Here is an 18643-nt window from a genome sequence, read left to right on the forward strand (position 1 = left end):
ACGCATTTCAACCAAAGTGACGGATAGACATTATTCAAAAAGATTTAGCTTCAGGTGGTATTTAGCCTAATTCTAATTCAGTTTGGTACATCAGGCAGGGCATGATGGGTGAGAGAGATGAGACAGTCTATAAATATTTCAGTATCTTATGAAAAGGCACAATAAGCTGACTGTGGTGATAAAATCTGCAACCAAGGAAACAAAACAGACATATGGATAAAGGGACATAGATTGGACAGAAGACAATATACAAGGGATAACTCAGGAACAGAGGGGAGAATGAAAACAAACAGCAGATGCAAGGGTAGTAAACAACTGTTTAAACTGGGGCCTTCCACTAAAGGAGGAGCGGTGGCGTAATGCAAAATGATGAGAGCCCTACAAAAGAAGGTGAGAAAGACCTGTAAAAGTCACTTAGGTCCTCCACTCCGACTTGGTTGAAGATGTAGTTCATGAACTACGTCAAGGCCATCTGGCGGTTGGGGGAGTCACAGGCTCAGAATAGTTGATATGGGTGGAAGGCAGTTTTAGCTGCTGTAGAAAGTCACTGTTTACTGAAAAACAACTGATGGAAGATACAGTTACAAAAGAAAAATCAAACTATCACGAGAAACAAGTAGCGGAAGAGCAGGCGTTCTGTCTCATGAAGACGTGCGTACACAAACACACATACTATCGAAGCAATACGAGGGATTGGGTGGGTGAGGCAAGCCTTGCCCCAGAGATGGAAGGTACGTGAGCAGAAAATGTGAGATGAATGAGCTGACAAAAGGCAGAAGAATGGGGAGAAGTGGTAGGAAAGAAGAAAATATGGTTTCTTTCACCAGTCAAGGGTTTCCCTTTTTTGTGGAGTGGATATGCAGAGGGGGTGTGTGTAAGGTGGACTTATTCAAATATAGCTCCGTACCAAGTTCGGCACGTTTATTGTGCTATAAACTAAATTGTAAAAAAAACTATTTTAGGGCACCATCTAAAAGTAGACCTATTTTGATTAAAATAGTTTCTCATTACACTCTTCTCACTATGTTCGGATTTAGAGCTCCTTGAGTATTATCTGAACTGAACTGAGTATGTTTGAAATTCAAAAGCCAAGAACCTTTTGAATATTCACAACATCCTGAAAAGGTCAGACTATCTTTTTCTTTGCAAATAATTCCAAAGAGCGACTGTCAGAGTTTACAGCTGTCAGTTACTTGAACATGGAAATATTTTTTAATTTAATTTTCTTATTAGTTATATAAATAGGAATCAAACTAATTTGGTTACATGCACTCACAATACAAGACATATACTACACTGAACCCATACCAATATCTGTTTGAAGGATCAACTTTGTGTTAGTAATACATTTCAAATACAGAGATGTGTCAGATATAAGTGCGTACAACCCTGAGGGCAAGCTTTTATGTGAAAAAGAGGTAACTCCTCATATCTCCATTCCCTCAACACTCAGAGTAAAACATATATTTTGAGTGAATTTGAACTGGTATCGGTACGTGTTTAGATCTACCATTTTCTCCACCTGTTAAATCACAAGACCTTCTCAGCTCCTCTCCAGACAAATGATGTTACTTCAGCCTATGTTCTGGGGTGTTTAAGCCAAAATGTGAAACCCTCAAGTATTTAGGGCAGGTTAGTTCATCAAACTCTCAGGAGAGAAAAGTTTCAAATGGTGTCCATGTGTTCCATATCTCTCCTTCGTTATGCTTCAGGGGCCTTGTTAACTTTACCATACCCAACATGTCCCTTGTTAGGTACAGCCAGCCTGTATTTCAGGATCATGTTGGTACGCCAGAGGTAAATGATTACTTGGTGAGCAGCGCACAATGCAAGACCTATCTAGCTACCATTTGGCGATCTCAATGGGAATAGTTATGGAAGGCCCAGCATACTGTATGCAAGAAATGCAAACCTGAACACCGATTATCATGTAAAGATCGTCTAGAACAGTTTTCCATTAACAAGTTAGACTGGAGTTGCTCCGGAGGAGAGAGAAGCAGCGTCCCGGTGCCACCACACCCTCTCTAGCATTCCACATTTCCCCTGGGGTCCCAGTCGTGGACTAGGGTCGGTGTAAAGTACCAGTATGTGACTAATGTTGTCTTGGTCTTCCTTCCTGAGGTGCATCACTCTGTGGTACGCGACCCAGCTCGTTATCCCATCCCTTCTGGCCTGCCGACTTCCCACGTAAGCTAGCTTGTGTGAACTGGGCATATATTACAGATAGTAAGTGTCTGTCATTGTTCTACAAGAAAAGCCATCACTCAAAAACCATTAACAGCCTGCTTACATGGGCCTTTATTGATTTATGTGACACCCAATGTTTAATCTGTATGTTCTGCATGCGTTCGGGTTCATAAAGGTCATAGTCTTTCTTTAAATGATTGAAGGAAATCACCCCCACCATGTCGAACAGATTACCTATTTTTTTGACATCCTCCACTCTGCCAGTTTCTAAAGCGATCCCTCGAAGGAGTGGGTGTAAAGTCCGGTTTCGATATTATCGGCATGAGCAGTGACGGGAACGTCATTAGGCCTTTCCTCTCTGTGACTCTATCTCATACTACTAAAGTGGATCTGGTAACTACGGAGGAGTAAAGTCCCCAAGCCTTATGCACCTTGCGTAACCAGGGAAAATTCCAAAAGTGAATTCCTGCTATTAATTGATCTATGACGCTTGTGGTTCATGCGTGGCTTTTGACCTCTACAGGTACATTTATTCACCTCTCTTTGTAAAATTTTCAGTATAGCTGGACTGGTTTGAGCAGGAGGCACTGAAACAGAAACAGAAATGTGGGAAGGGTATTCCTTTTTAGGGCAGTTATTCTTCCCAACCAGTTAAATTTGTATTGAGATCCTGCGTACAAGTAAGAGACGGCTCTAGTAGTTGAGAGCAGCAGTTGTGGACAGTGTTTTGGCCGCTTGCATTCCTAGATAGGGTATATGTTATGTCTCCCGTGAGCTCAGGAATTGGGAGCAAAGTGTTTCTTGTTGTTTCGGTGGGACAGAAATGTTGAGTTGAGTATTTGTGATTTCTGCAGATTCAAATTAAACCCTGATATGTCACCAAAGTTGTAGATTTCTTCCAATAACACAAGAAGGGGGCAAACTGGGTCTGTAAGAGTGACAATCATGCAATCTGCATATAAACGTATTGTGTCTGTTTCCCATCTGATACGAACCCGTTTGAGTTTGACATTGGTTCTCACTCGCTGGGCCAAAAAATCCATATACAGAGCAAATAACAGCGGCGACAAGGGGCAGCCTTATCGCGACTCTCTTTTGGATTGAAAAAGGGTGCGAGTGAACACTGTTAAGTCTTACACTAGCTGTTGGAGTGCTGTATCCACAGTGGAGCCATCAGTGAAATCTATTCCCAAATCCAAAGCATTTGAGAGTCTTCATTAATGGTCAATGCACTCTATCAAGTATCAATGGTATTCACATTATTGACAATATGGAGAATCTTTTTTTGTGTTATCTGCGCATTGGCTCTCAGGAATAAAACCCGCCTGGTCCAGATCAACCAAGCCAAGCTTGGCCTAGTTGCAAGGATGCCAGTAAAGATCTTAGTGTCTATATTAATAAGTTACATAGGTCTGTATGAGCTCCATTGGGAAAGGTTTTTGCCTGATTTAGGAATAACCCTATCGTATGCCTCTATCATACATGATTTGAGGGTGCCTCCTTCAGCAAGTGAGTTCAATAGTCTAGTTAACATTGGTGCTAGGGTCTGGCAGAAGGGGATTTGTTCGATTTCAATTTGGCAGTGGCAGAGATACCCTCATCTAGCGAAATGGGCCATTCAAGAGCCTCGACCTGCTGGTGAGTTAATTTAGTTACATGAGCTTGATCAAGGTAAGGTCAAATGTTTATGTTAGTATGATCTTGTGCAATATGGAGTGTTTGATTGTAGTCCTGAAATTCCGCAGCTATTTGATCATTTACGAACGCCTCTTCTCCCTGCTGATTGTTTACGTATTTTTCTCTCTCTTTAGTCATTTTCGTTCGAAATCTATGAACCAACTTTGATTGCCTCCGAGATAGAACATGGGTTTGAGTTGGAGCATAACATATTCAGCTCTATTTAGATCTATTTTTTTGTAATTGAGCACCTGTAGCATTTAAAGCATGATATACTCCTGGGGCTCCAGTTCTTTTGAGTAATACCTCCAGTTATTTTCAATTTTTCCCTAGTTCATCTCTTTTTTTGCCTTTTTTATCTTTAATCTCTTTGGCTGATTATTGAGTTAGACACCACCCCATGCGATGACTGATTGTAAATCTTCCCAAAGAGTGCATGTAGGAACCGCCCCTTTTTAGATATATATTGCGTATTTTGGGTATCGTTTTTTATGATGCTATCTCTAAGCCTCCAGGGGCCAGGTTGTTATCTAATGCCTACGAAGTGTAGAATATTAGATTCTGTCCATGGTCAAAAAAGGACATGGCTTCTATTTCCACATCTTCAACCTTCTCTAGCAGAGATATCGTACCAAGGAAGTGGTCTATATGTGCGTTTGTTCTATATGAGGCCAAGTAACAGGTGAAGTCTGGTTGTATGGGCTGTTTCTTCCTCGATATCCAATAGCCAAGCCTCTTTAGGCCATGTTTTCCCTTTTAAGGCTCCAGACTATCTTTCTCACTGTCCATAACAAGGTTGAGATCTCCTCCGGTCAGAGCTGCTCTATCAGGTGTATAAATATTGGCCTTAATTTGGTGCATAGATAGTAACCAGTGTGAATGATTCAGTCCCCAGCCGTTTTCAGAAAGCTAGCACTTTGCCTCTCAACTCTGCCACCTTCTTCCCCAATTCCACATCACCCATGGAATTTATATGAGAAGAGTATGCCTAACACCTCCTTTTTGGCTGGTGCAGATGGTAGATATTGCCTAGAGACCAGCGTGATTTTAGTCTGTGTCAGTCCTTGGAGAGGAGGTGGGTCTCTTGAACAAGACAAATATTGCATAATTCTGAGCACTGATAGCATCTTAGTTGTTGCATCAGGTTGTACGCAACTGGAGTCAGATAGAGGATTAGCAACCATGTCCTACCTGGTCGCCATCCTAGCACACATACCCTTATTATCTCTTTTTAAAGAGTTCGGCACACACATGGATCCAGATCCAGAGTTACCATTTCTCTTTCACGCTAAATATGCACAATCTGCTCTTTTTCTACTACCAACAGGCTCCCACCTGGCATCAAAAACCTCCAACGGATATTTAGCCACCATCAAACAAACCTTTCCCCCTACAAGGCTACTCATATTGTATTTCTCAAATAATTCGATATCAAATTCTCATTTCCTCTAAAACTATCATCCCAAATTGTATTTGTTCTTCAAAAGTGTCATCTATTGCTTAGGAGACCACTGTGTCCTGCTAACAGCCAATAGTCTTTGCACCTAAGGCTCAAGTGCCAGCTGCTGCTTCACTCTCATTTCAACTCTTTTAAAACTCTTTCGGTCTCTTTCTCGGGGAAACCCTGGTCTTCACATTAACCTCAATCAAAGCAGCTCTGGCAAGCAGAAGTAGAAGAGCAAAAATGCTAGTTGTGTTTGTGTTTTATTTTTTGTAAAGTGCTCTGCTGCCGAGGCGTCGTGGCACTGTAGACCGCTGGGGAACCCGTCCTGGCTATCCCTGTGAGATGGTCCCTCCTGGGTATCTCCAAGGTGAAACCAGGCATCCCCGGCGAATGTGGGGGGCCGTTGTGGAGATGAGGCAAGCTAATGCCCAGAGTTGCCTAGTGTGATCCGTGGTTAGAGTGGGCACCAAGGTGAGAATTATCGAGTCCGCTGGCCCTGGTCCACGACCCTGCCACGTCGGGAATTGAACCCTGGTCCCGGGCTGTCCTCTGCTTCCGGGTCTGCTGCCTCTAACCAGTGAGCCACACTACTCCACTCGGCCAGGCAGTGAATTAGATGGAAGCACGCAGCTATGTAGGATTAAAGGAAGTAAAGATTTTCCAAGACAAATTCCAATTTCTAATTTTCCAGATTTTAGCCTGATGATTAACTCCAGACCAGAAGGAGAGGTTTCATCCTATTCAATCAGCTATACAAGACAGGAACTGTTTTCCTGTTAAATTACCATGACACCAAAACATACATCTTCTGGGAACCAGCCTCTTTCTACTGAACAACAAGAGAATGAGGGGCAACCCTGTATTTTTAGAAAGCTTATATAAACAATACAAATAACAATGGTTGACTCAGACTCGTTATTATTACATATATAGTATTTCGAATGTAGGATTCAAATACTGTGGTACTTAGTATAAGAAATCACTGCATGTCGATGGTACAGTGAATCGATTTAAACAAACTCACAGTCACTATATGGTGTTGAAGTCAATAACAAAGTTTATATGAAATACTGAAATACAGAGACATGTTATTCAAAGTTACACAGACATTAATATCAACCAAAACAGAAGATGCTCACAAACAATAGTGATGTGGCGCAGTGCAAGTGAAAATGCACATATAACAGAGAACTACTGTTTAAAAATAATGGCGGCTGTCATACTGGGCTCAGGAAAACGTAATTAGAATGGGCTAACCGTTATATTTTAATATAGTCCAATATAAGAAAATAGTTGCTGTTTCGACACCAATATATATGTGCGTTTAGAATGGGGTCTTCATTAGGTTAAAGTGGATGCACCCTTAGGCAGAAACAGATAGATGAGTGGTCACCAACCGTTTCTATAACAAGAGCTACTTATGTTCAATAAAAATCGTCCAGAGCTACTAATATTATTAGTTTTGTAATCTTGACCGTATTAGGCAAGATTACATTAGTGACCTTCCTTTACCGACAGTGATCAACTGAGTGCATGCATCATGCTTGGATGTCAGCAGTAACATAAAAAAGGCTTCATCAATTTGGACTGCCTGTACACGGAAAATACATAAAAGCTATTGCTCTAATGCCCTTGGTGCCAAGGTAATAATATTAATAATATTTATTACCAGTGGTGCACAATTTGTCCCTCAGAAATCAGCTTTAAAATATTTTTTAAATTGAACTATTTTTCTCTATACATTACCTTATGAGTTCAGACTAGGTACTTCTACCCAACTAGGGGACTCTTATTACCTCAACCCAAGAGCAAGAACAGTGAGAAGAAAGAAAGCAGATGCCTGGACCTTGTGAAATGGTACAACCCGCCTAGACTGTTGAGATCAAGTGACAAATCACTGATAAGTATCCCACGTATCAAGAGGGCCCGCTGGGGTGGCAGGTCCTTTTCCTATTTGGCTTCTCTATATTGGAATTCCAGCCAGGCCAAGCCGTAGGAAGACGTGCGCAGTAACCCGGAAGAAATCCGGAGATCCGGCGCCCCAGCAGCAAAGGGCCGGGCGCCAATCAACGCGACTCCCAGCAAGCCCGGCAGGCCAGGAGACGCGGAACAGGACGTCAAGGACAGCCCAGCAGCCCGACGACACATCCATTGAAGAAACACACAGGTAAGTCAGCAACACGTCCCATTCTGTCGGAAGACAGAAAAAAAGAACAGGCTGCATGCTGGGCTGGTACCGCTTATGTACTCCCAGCGGGAGGGAGTGGGTTAGGTATCCCAGCATGCTCCTGTTCTTTTTTTCTGTCGCGGAGATAGTTATCTCCACTTGTGAGGAATGGGACGAGGACGGAGGGACCTGGGGGTAATACTTTATTCCCTGAGGCCATATTGATAACTATTCAAGCCCAAACTCCCTGGCAGACCTGTGTGTGTATATCCACTTTGGTGTTTAGGGAATTTAAGCAAGACACTCCCATGGACTTGGAACAAGGACCCACCTATGTTCCACCTACTCAGTGGGCTTGACACACTAAAGATGGCGCCTAAATCAAGTTACCATTTGAATGCCTCTTCGGAACCTTGTGCTGACTCGTGCAGTCTTTGAGTCTATGAGGGGCCTGCGCTTCATTCTTGAGAGGGACTGTCCCAGACAGGGGCCCTCAAACATGACCCCATATATCCTGCTTCCCCTGCCCCATTTGCGGTTGATAAACATCGTTGATTTATATTTATGCTTTCCCCAAACTCAGCTAACTTCAAGCTCCTGGCAGACTTCTTGGCATGAGCAGAAGCGGCTTAAACTGTAGACAGGGTAAACAACAAATAACATTTGGGAATGTCTTGTATCGCCTTTCTTTTCCTCTGAGATACCCTATGACTCGTTTCAGATTGTAACCTTCTGCACTTTAAATAGGAACGGAAGTGCCATGGCAACAAAGAATGGACGGGGACCAAACAAGAGCAGGAAGCAGTTGGGATAGTTTACATTACAGCTCTATATCGAGGTCAGAAACAAGGAACCCTTGCCAAACTCAAAAGGAAACCTTGTCCAACAAACAGAGCTGGAAACGTCTTAGCAAACTTGTCTATGTGAAAGACTATTATTAATAGCGCCAAAGATAACTGACGAACATGTTTTTCGGATAACTCATGGCCCAAACCGTGTCTTGGGAGACTAATGGAATTTTATAGAAAACAATCAGAAAACAAACAAAAGTTATAAACAGTATATAAACAGCAACATGTAACACTCACCCAAAACAAACCTCACAACTCTATAAAACTGACCTACCCTCCCTACTGACTACAGCCTACCCCAGTGGTGGCCCGTGCAGGTAAGCGCAGTGAGGCGGGAGTGGAAGTGGAAGTGACAAACGAAAGAATAGGGAAAATAAAATAAATAAATAAAACTACTAACCTTGCGCTCACCACATTGCCAAGTCGGCTCACCCCACCACGCTTACCTGCATGGGCCGCCACTGGACTACCCACCCTACTTACTACACTTCACACCAAACCGCACCAGACTTCAGCCTGCAATAGAAGCTTTGGCAAGTCATATCCCGGACTACCGAAAGGTGGTGTGATGCCATACTCATAGCATATTATGCGATACACAAGATTCATCAAACACTAAAACTGCGTAACTTTTCCCTACGCGTGTAACTTAGTAGGGGATCACAAGGAGTGAAACGTCTGAGTTACACGCATGCAGCCGTGTGCTCCATGACTGTGGGTCTTGTTTAAAGTATGTGACACGCAGTCGAAGGCACCCCTACATTATGGTAAGAAAGTCATCAGGGAAGACATTTAATAAACAATGTTTTTTGTATACAAAAAGGGAATTGACTTAAGCTGTATTTCATCATTTCTCTAACCTAGAATCTAGCTAAGTGGACAATCCACACAAGGCTGCGCTTGGTAAATCAGGAATATGGCAGGAACAATGCCTACAAGTGTGTCCTTCTCATACCGCCCCTTCCCATTTTGGGAACAGAGAGGTCAACAAATCTGATCAACGAATAGGCTTACGTCACACATACGGGATATACTCATTTTTGTGACTCATCCTGTGAATGTGCACCAGGGATTGAGCAATAAACAACATTGCATGAAATGTCATAGAGGTGGAAAGAAAGGAAAATGCCGAGCTAATGCCACATAGCATTGTTTATTTATTTGTGCTTTTACTGGGAGCCTTCTAGGCCCCTTGCGTGTCAAAGCGCTAGACAGTAATAGGAAACCTACACAAGGCATGAGAGACCTGTACCTATAAAAGGTTTGCCTCTCACAGTGAATGGATCTCACGACCCCACTAATGTAATGATGTCTTTTTGACATGCAAATGCTGCCCTCTGCTCTATGATGCCGTCGGCTAGATGAGCATTTAGGCGAAAACAACTTTGCCCTGCTCAGTTGTGATAGCATCCCAAAATCCTACAAGCTAAAGGTTTCCTGAAATCCATGCCAGCTGGGAGGCAGGAATCTGTTTTCCCCATGGCCTGCCGGACTGCGCAGTGAGGCCCGCACAGGAATGAACGTATATCACAGCGTGGCGTTTCCTCCTGCGGCACATTCTGCTCCCAGCATGTAAACAGTTTGGGAAGGAGGCCAGGGGCGAACGGACAAAGCAATACAGTTTCACAACTTTCCATTAGGAGTCGGTTTTAGAGCGTAAAACGTACAATCATCACACTTACTGTTGCAGTTTTAAAGATAGCAAAACGTCGCATACGGCACTGCCATAGGAATGTTGAGGGTGGGTGGGAGATAGCCAATCAGCTCCTATAGCCCGAAGACAACTGGCCACAAAGTATGCAAATAACGTTGAATGAAATTCATTATGTGTCAGTAGTTCTCATGAATATTCATTGTTTATGTTTATATGCTTATATAGCGCTCGATTGCCGTGGCGTCTTGGCGCTGAGGTGTGTGGACAGGAACAGTGCGCTGTATTGACAAGGAGCCTATGCGGAAGTAAAACAGCCATGTTTTCAGGCTCTTCCTGAAAGACTGCAAGTTGGATTGAAGCTTCACGGACAAAGGCAATTTGTTCCAGAGCCTGGCCTCTCAATGTGATATTGCCGTACCACCCCCCCCCCCCCCCAGGCTGGCAGATCTAAGAGCACGTGAGGGGATGTATGGTGGGAACAGTTTTTGAATGTCCTCGGCACCACCGTCATATATTGCCTTGTGCACGAGGCTTAAAGACTTAAATTCCACACGCTGTTTAATGGGAAGCCAGTGGAGTGACTCCTGCGGAGGTTGACTGTCCTCTGGGTATGCCCAGGAGTAATCTCGCTGCGGCATCCTGTAGGGATTGCAATTTTCTCATTTTATTGCGGTTATCCACAACAAATGACTGCATTCTACTGTTTGATAGGTCGAGAAGCCCAGACCTAATTTCAAGGTTTGACATTTATATGTGAATAACTCCTGGAAGGAGAGATGAGCAGTAGAAGGGAACGGGTTGATAGTATTGAAATATTATTATGGAAATAGAATTATTGGTCTCGGATCCAGTTAATAACGTTAATTAATGGTTAGATTACTAGTAATTGTCAATACTTTAACTCCACTCTTCCTTGTGTAGAATGGGCTCTGCTTCCTTAGCTAGGCATCCCTTTTCAGCAGTTTACCTTTAACCGTATAAAAGCAAAGCAGAATAAACCCACCCTCCCCTCCACGTGGTTGACCACCTACCCAGGAGACATCCTTTTTTTTATCACCAAGACAACAAAATCACGCAGCACTGTGACCCGCGTGGCCAGAGGCAGAGCTGTAATGATTGTAACAAGGAGCAGTGGAGTAATGCAGATTACCAGTGATCAACCAATCAAAACATTAGCTCCAAGTCCATCTTCATTCTAGTCATTCATAGTTTGTGTAATATCAAATCAACTCCACTGCTCAGATCTGCTGAGCGAAGGTTGCAGAGGAAGCCACACAACATAAACAAGCACTGGGAACAACAATGGGTCTCGATCTGTCAATGCCAATACTGGCTTTGCCAATCCTTCTGTAACACAAGAAGTAGCAAAGTCAATACGATTGGTTGGCCATCTTGGAATTCTATTTACTTTATTATTTTTTTTGTTATAATTAAGGCTCCTAGATTTCCGTTTTTACAGATTTTTACAGATAAATGCGTTGCCTGCCTGCATATATTTTTGAAAGTGGAAATATAGTGGGGAGTGGACAAGATGGTTGCGGGGTAGGATATGTAGATTGTTTCTCTGCCACCCAGACCACCAAGCGCCACACCTAGCTGAGCCCCGAGACAAGCCACAGGTCGCAGGTCTGCCCCAGATGTTGCAGTGACCAAGGGGCATAACAGCGGGAGGCTCGTTTCAGCCTAAGAGCTACTTTCGCATGCCTAAGGTCTGTCGATGGCGGCGAGCTGCCCTCTCCCCGCTAACACCAGCCCGGTGACACATGGGCATAACTATGTTTCCGTAAGGGGAACTTACTGGATTCCCAGAGACTTTGTTGTGAACTGTGTACTGGGCCCTTTGGGTGACAGGATGGCGGCCGCCGGTGCCTGAACGTCACCAGCAGAGCCACACGGCCCCAAAAGCAGCGGTGGCTAGACCCTTTGTGATGCAGTGAGAGGGTGCAGCATGGAGGAGACCTGGGGCATGGCACGGTCCTGCACATGGTTGCAGACAGATCTTTGACTCGCAGAGGGCCTGCCCACAGTGAAGTGATCCGGGCGGGGGCCCGGTACGTCCTGGGGTATTGGAATCGCCCTGGGACCTGCAGAAAAGTGGCAAAGCACGGCCTGAGGGCGGGAGGGGCCCTTGGAGGAGGCAGAGCCAGGGTCCTGCAAAGCTATTCGGCCCACTCACTGAAGGGCATGATTGGAGATCTGACAGTGGTGCACACTGCCTCCATACTGTAGGAGCCACACTACGGCGAAAGGAGCTGAGTGCTTGCTGGACCCAGGTTGGTGTTGGAGACGCAGTGAGTACGCTGCCTGGCAGGGCGTGCAACGCAGTGTGGACTGCATTCATCCACTTCAGACCTGGTGAGTCCTTGCTCTTGCACAGTACATCTGGCCACCCTCTGGGACCACTATAGCTATCAGCCCTTACGACAGAGTGCCTGGTGAGGACCCTTACTGGTGTGTCTGAAGACTTAGGGTAGACTGCCTAGTAGTGAATGATCCTGGGACCTACCGCAGAGCAACCATAGTCCAGCAGTCCATACCACCCCCACTGGCAAACAAAAGGCAAACATCAACACTCTATGCGGGACATGTTCACCCTCTCCAGCTGAGCTGCCTCTAAGGAACCCGCACTGGGATCGCAGCGGCCTCCTCAGGTGGACGTGGTGGGGCACCCTGACCAGAAACAGGCACTAGTGACTCAGGTCTTTCTGGCCTTCCTGTTCGACACCCTTTAGGTGGGCATTCAGGACCTCAAGCTGGACCTCTCTCAAGAACTACAAGACGTGAAACAGGACCCGAGCTACATGAGAGAGAGTATCCTCCCTTGAGGATAATGAAACGGCCAAGAGCGAGGAAGTTGAGATGCTGAGGCAAGAGGTTATCTGCCTGCATGAGCAACAAGCCAACCTCCGTGCCCAGGTGGAGAACCTGGAGAATAGATCCCGCCAATATAACTGCCACCTAAGGGGAATCCCAGTGGGCTCCAAGGGTTCAGATATACAGGGCTACCCAACCTCCGTGCCCAGGTGGAGAACCTGGAGAATAGATCCCGCCAATATAACTGCCACCTAAGGGGAATCCCAGTGGGCTCCAAGGGTTCAGATATACAGGGCTACCCCCTGGTGCTGAGAACACCACCCTACAGCGGGACAGGGTGCACCCGGTCGGCCATCCTGGAGGCCCAAAGCCCAAGCCCCAAGACATCCTGGCTTGTGTACATGATGAAGAAATTATCAAAAAGGCCAGGGCTTTGCACCCTAAATACTTCTGTTGACATCAAATAGGGGTCCACCAAGACACTTCCATACTCACTCACCAGCACCGAAGAGACTTTAAGCCTATCACTGAATTCTTAAGCTCCATAGATGTCTCCTATGGGTGGGGACACCCCATCAGACAGCTCTTTTGCTGGGAGGGCCAACTGTTCCAGCCCCAGACTCTGGAGAAGCTCGTCTTATTTTGGATCTACCTGGAGATTCACCTGCCTGGTCAATGCCTGGGCCCTCCCAGGGCTCCCCCCAGGTACTTTGCTTTGGCAGAAAGCTGGAAAGCATAAGAAAATCCCATGCTGTGGCCTAAAGGAGCATGCACAGGAACGTCAAGTTGTTCTAGACAGACTGGCTTCTGGTCACAGCAAGAACTCAGCGTGATCTTAATCACCTATCACTATTGGCGATTTTGGAACATGTTTCCACCCAGGGACTACTCTAGTCTGCTCGGGTCTGAGGCAGCAGAGGTCTGGTTAGACAACTGTTCCCATCGTAGACAGTACACTGCCTCACAGAACGGACCATGCCCAGCTTCCGGAATTCCATTGTTGATGGGCATGCTCATCATTTGGTTTTGTTTCCAATGTTGTTGGGGGTCAGTTATTCTTCACTCCTTCACATGTTACAAATTGACCAAAACTTTACACACGATCAGGGACACTGTTGCCACCCCGTGGGTGGGCTCTGCTTCCCAAGGGACCTGAGAGATGTAATGGGGGGGACCAGAGCTTATATTCTTTCTCAGCCCCATGGAGGTTAAAGTTACCTGCCTCAACGTCCGAGGCCTCAATAACCCGATGAAACGGCCTTCCATCTTGTCTCTCCTGGAGCGATCTGGCAGTGACATCTGCCTCCTTCAGGAGACACACCACCTCCCCAAAGATGAGCACAGGATAAAATCTTGCCGGTTTCCCTGCCAGCTCTGGTCCTAAGTGCTGGCAAAAAAGGGTGGGGTGGCGATTGTTCTTTCTGGGGCCTTCCGAGGTGAAATTTTGAATAAGGTAGCTGAGATCAAAGGCCGTTGCTTGCATATCAAATACAAGTGGGTCACCTACATATCACGATCGCTTCCCTGTATGCATCCAATGATCAGCAGGAAAAATTCATAATACGTCCCCTCACTTCAGTCTAGAATTCGCCTGAAGCAGCCATCCTGGTTGGAAGTGACCTGAACCTTGTCATTGACACAGATTTGGACCGATCTGGCCAGTGTTTTGGTCAGTTGGGCGCATTCTCAACTCTGAGATTGCAATTGTTGGGTGACTGTGGCTTAAGGGATGTGTGGTAACTCTCCCACCCCTATACTCGGGATTACACATATTACTCTGCTACCCATAAAACATATGCCCGCATCGATTACTACCTAGACTCCCCCACGCTTCAATCTATGGTCGAGGTTGTGCACATCACACCATGTCTCTATCTGATCATGCCTCTCTCGATGGTCATTTGGTTGGATGTGAGCAACACCAGGCTTTCTCACTGGCAGCTTCAGGACAGCCTCCTACAGTCCGAGAGAATGGTAACTGCGATACGAGGGGTGATAGCCGACTACCTTCAGACCAATGACACAGGAGAGACGTCTGTGGCTTCTCTCTAGGAAGCTTTGAAGGTGGCGGTCAGAGGGGAACTGATAGCCATATCGGCGGCTAATAACTTCTGCATGAAGGAGAAACAGAAGGGTCTGCAGCAAAAGGTCCTCGAATTAGAAGTCATCCGCAAATGCACAAGAGCCCTTGGGGTATGGTGGGAGTTGGAAAAGGCGTGCCTACAACTTAAGCGATACACATTGTCTGTCTAAAGCATAAATGTTAGCTCAGGTTGTGGCCGGATTCTTGCCCACCGACTTTGGGCTAAAACGCACAGGCATATTGTCAAAATTATACATAATAATCAGAGATCAGAGGTTCGAGGAGATTACGCAGATTGCAGACGTCTTTCAAGACTTCTACAATACACTATACACAGCCACTGACTGTCCTGTAGATAGTATCTCACTTTACCTAGAGGTGACACTGACTCCCCCCCCCCCTTACACCAAAAGACCCTGAAAACTTGGAGAAGCCCATTCGGATCAAAGAAGTGATTTCAGCTAGTGTCTGCTTGAAACCGCTAAAATCCCCTGGGGCCATCAGCTTCTTCCCTCAGTTTTATAAAATGTTTTGTCACTCTCTAGCCCCCTTGCTTACCAATCTTTTTAACTCCTTTGCTGACACAGGGACTATCTCCGACACCATGCTTGAGGCATCCATCTGAGTCATCCCTAAACCTGGGAAAGACAGGGAGGCATGCAGGTCCTATAGACCTATCTCCCTTCTTAACATTAATGCCAAACTGTTTACCAGCATTCTCGCCCACCGCCTTAACCCTCTCATGCCAGACCTGGTCGACCCCAACCAGGCCAGTTTGATCCCCAACCGCCAATGCAGGAACGACACCAAGTGTATCCTCCACCTTATGGACAAGGTCCACCGGTCCCAGAGGGAGGCTCTCCTCCTTTCACTTGATGCCGAAAAGGCGTTTGATAGGGTACACTGGCCCTATCTCATTGAACCTTGAAACAATTTGGCTTTGGAGAGAGATTCAAAAGCTGGGTCCAGGGCGTCTATAGATCACCACAGGCTTCAGGGAGAGTCAATGGATTGTCATCCCAATTGTTTCCCATCCAGTGGGACATAAGGCAGGGTTGCTTGCTCTCCCCTCTGTTTTTTGCTTTATACACAGAGCCTAGAGCCCAATGGGTAAGAGGAGATCCAGCCATTGTGAGAATCCCTTTTGGAGGCAATCAGATTCTTTAAGTCTTCCAAGCCCTGTCACTCACACTACCGAAGTACACCTTATGGACTCTACAGCTGGAGATCAATAAATTCATTTGAGACGGGAAGAAATCTCGGCTCCACAGGCACGTTACTTTACCGCACAACGTTGGTGGGAGGTAGCTAGATATTTTCAAGCTCACAACTCCGCTTCCTGGTGGAGAGGATTCGCCCTGCCTTCAAGAAACACTGGTGCTTTATGGACCAGGCTGTGACAGGATCCCATATCTGAAAGGAACTGTGGCTACCCCGCAGACATAGAGCATGGGAACCTTTCTCGTCCCTGATGACTGATTCGACCTTCAGGGTTTGGGATACCATAGTTCTACGGCCGGACTGACCTCCTTTCCCTCCCCCATGACTCCCATAGTAGCTAATCCTGACTTTCCACCATGCATGCAGCAGGAGGGGTTTCAACACTGACGAGAGGGTGGTTGCAAGCGCATAGGTTTCATGTTTGACACCCAGGGGATAATCCCCTTTGACTTCCTGAATACAGACTATGGCTTGGTGGAAGCCCACAGGACCCAGTACTTATAAATTCGGCATTGGGTGATGCAGCTGTCCAGCAAACGGTATGCGAAGCACCCTTTGATGCCCTTTGAGAGATGGGTTTTCCTTGAGAGGGATGACAGGCAGCTTATCACAGAGCTCTATACACTCCTGGTTGGGGCAACAACACCAGACAAGATGCGGGTATGAGGCGGTGGCAGGCACAGCTGGATAGGGCACTTATCCTCAAAGAATGACAGGACATTTACAACCGGTCCCATCACACTGCACACAACATGGCAAGTACAGAGACGGCATATAAAATAGTTTCCTACTGGTACTATACTCCGCACGTCTTCAAGGGTGGTGCTCAGGACATGCAAAGGAATGCTGGAGAGGTTGCAGCTGGACAGACACCTTAGAACACCTACTCTGGCACTGCCTGAAGCCGGTCCATTACTGGCAACAAATCCTAGATGACATTGATGGGGCCTTCACTACAAATAGCTAGAGGTTCCCTGCTTACGCTATCCTGAGGCTCCCTAACCCTGTCACATACCATTTGCGCTCAATGAGGGAGAGGCAAATGGCCCTGGCTCTAAGGGCATCCCATCAGGTCATATTCTCCACTTGGGGAACTGACAGAATCCCCAACTACACAAATTATGATACATCCTTGGGATGGAAAAGTTATCCTTAGCTGTGGAATCGAAGAAAGACTCATACCCTGAGCTGTGGGCCCCATTCATCTCTATGCTGTCCACTGAATTCAATGAACTAACTTGCCAGAACTATCTTAAACTGCTACGCCTGCTCCCCTCGGCACAGACACCTACTGAAACAGACTGGGCTTGAGGGCGGAGTACCTGCCCATCGCTTACACAGGTCCATAACACGAACCACCATACCGAAGGTGTGGGTCACTGAGGCTATATTTTTGCCAGGAGTAAGGCAGGTGGGGGTAGTTATTTTGGGGGTTTTATGAGTTATAATTCTTGATTCTGCGTTGACGATGCTGCAGTCCCCAGGGTCGTATGCAGACAGCTGTGTATTTCTAATGATTTGCCTCTGCTTTAAACAATAAACAGAATTGATCAATAAAAGTGGAAAAATACAAAAAAATGTGGCTTCGTATGAGTGATCGCCTTTCATAAATTCCAGTGCAAGAGCTGAGCAGATAGACAGCATGGTTTTACATATATTTGTAGTATAATGCTAATATTTCCCTGTGAGTGTAGTGTTTTGTTATAATTGGCTGCTGAAGTTGCTAAAACACAACAGGCATCAAAGTACGAGTTCATGCTTTTCAATTAAATTAGTGTGGAAATGTACCATTTTACCTCTTAATTTATTCTCAAAAAACAAATTCAAAATGGATAAATACCAATTAGATAGCAAAAAAATTTAATATGGATAAATAAATATGGAAATGTTAAAAAAATAAATATTATAAACCTTAATATTAATAACACCATTTTAAGTTGGCCACAATGTTGCTGAACGTTGCTTAGCCACGTGGGGGTCACCTTGGAACGGTATACCTCTAATAATACATTTAAAAAAATCTAATTCCAAGATTGCCGCCATGCTGCATGTAAAAGCAGTATGAAGCAATAATGTTGCTGAACGTTGCTTAGCCACGTGGTGGCCACCTTGGAACGGTATACCTCTAATAATACATTTAAAAAAATCTAATTCCAAGATTGCCGCCATGCTGCATGTAAAAGCAGTATGAAGCAATGTGGTGGCTATTTTGGAATTCTGATTTTTTTTCTCTTTCATACCCCATGTCAACACCAGAATGTAGGTGCTAAACTCAATGCACGCAGCATTGGAATAAGCACCAAACATTTTCAGACAGACCTAAGTTCAGGAAGAAACATCTTTTACAGTGTAGGTTGAACGAGGGCCATCCAGGGAAGCTTGTTGTATACTTCACAGCATCCCCTACCTCGCCAATTATCAAACTTTCCTTGGTTTATCATGGTGAAAAGTTTGGATACACTGCAGTAAAAGACTTCAGGCCATATTTTGGATAGGATATACTGGTGCCATACCCTGGGAAGTGTCAGTCCTCTCCTTCTCCACT

At 45.4% G+C, this 18643-nt stretch overlaps 1 protein-coding gene across 2 annotated transcripts in view; it reads right to left on the bottom strand.

Annotated features, from left to right (window-relative positions):
- The window catches only part of TGFBR3 (transforming growth factor beta receptor 3), a 339353-nt gene that overhangs the window by 238000 nt on the left and 82710 nt on the right, over nucleotides 1-18643 (bottom strand). The gene's annotated exons all lie outside the window — the stretch shown is intronic.

Source organism: Triturus cristatus, chromosome 4_2 (genome assembly GCF_964204655.1).
Source record: "Triturus cristatus chromosome 4_2, aTriCri1.1, whole genome shotgun sequence".
NCBI lineage: Eukaryota > Metazoa > Chordata > Amphibia > Caudata > Salamandridae > Triturus > Triturus cristatus.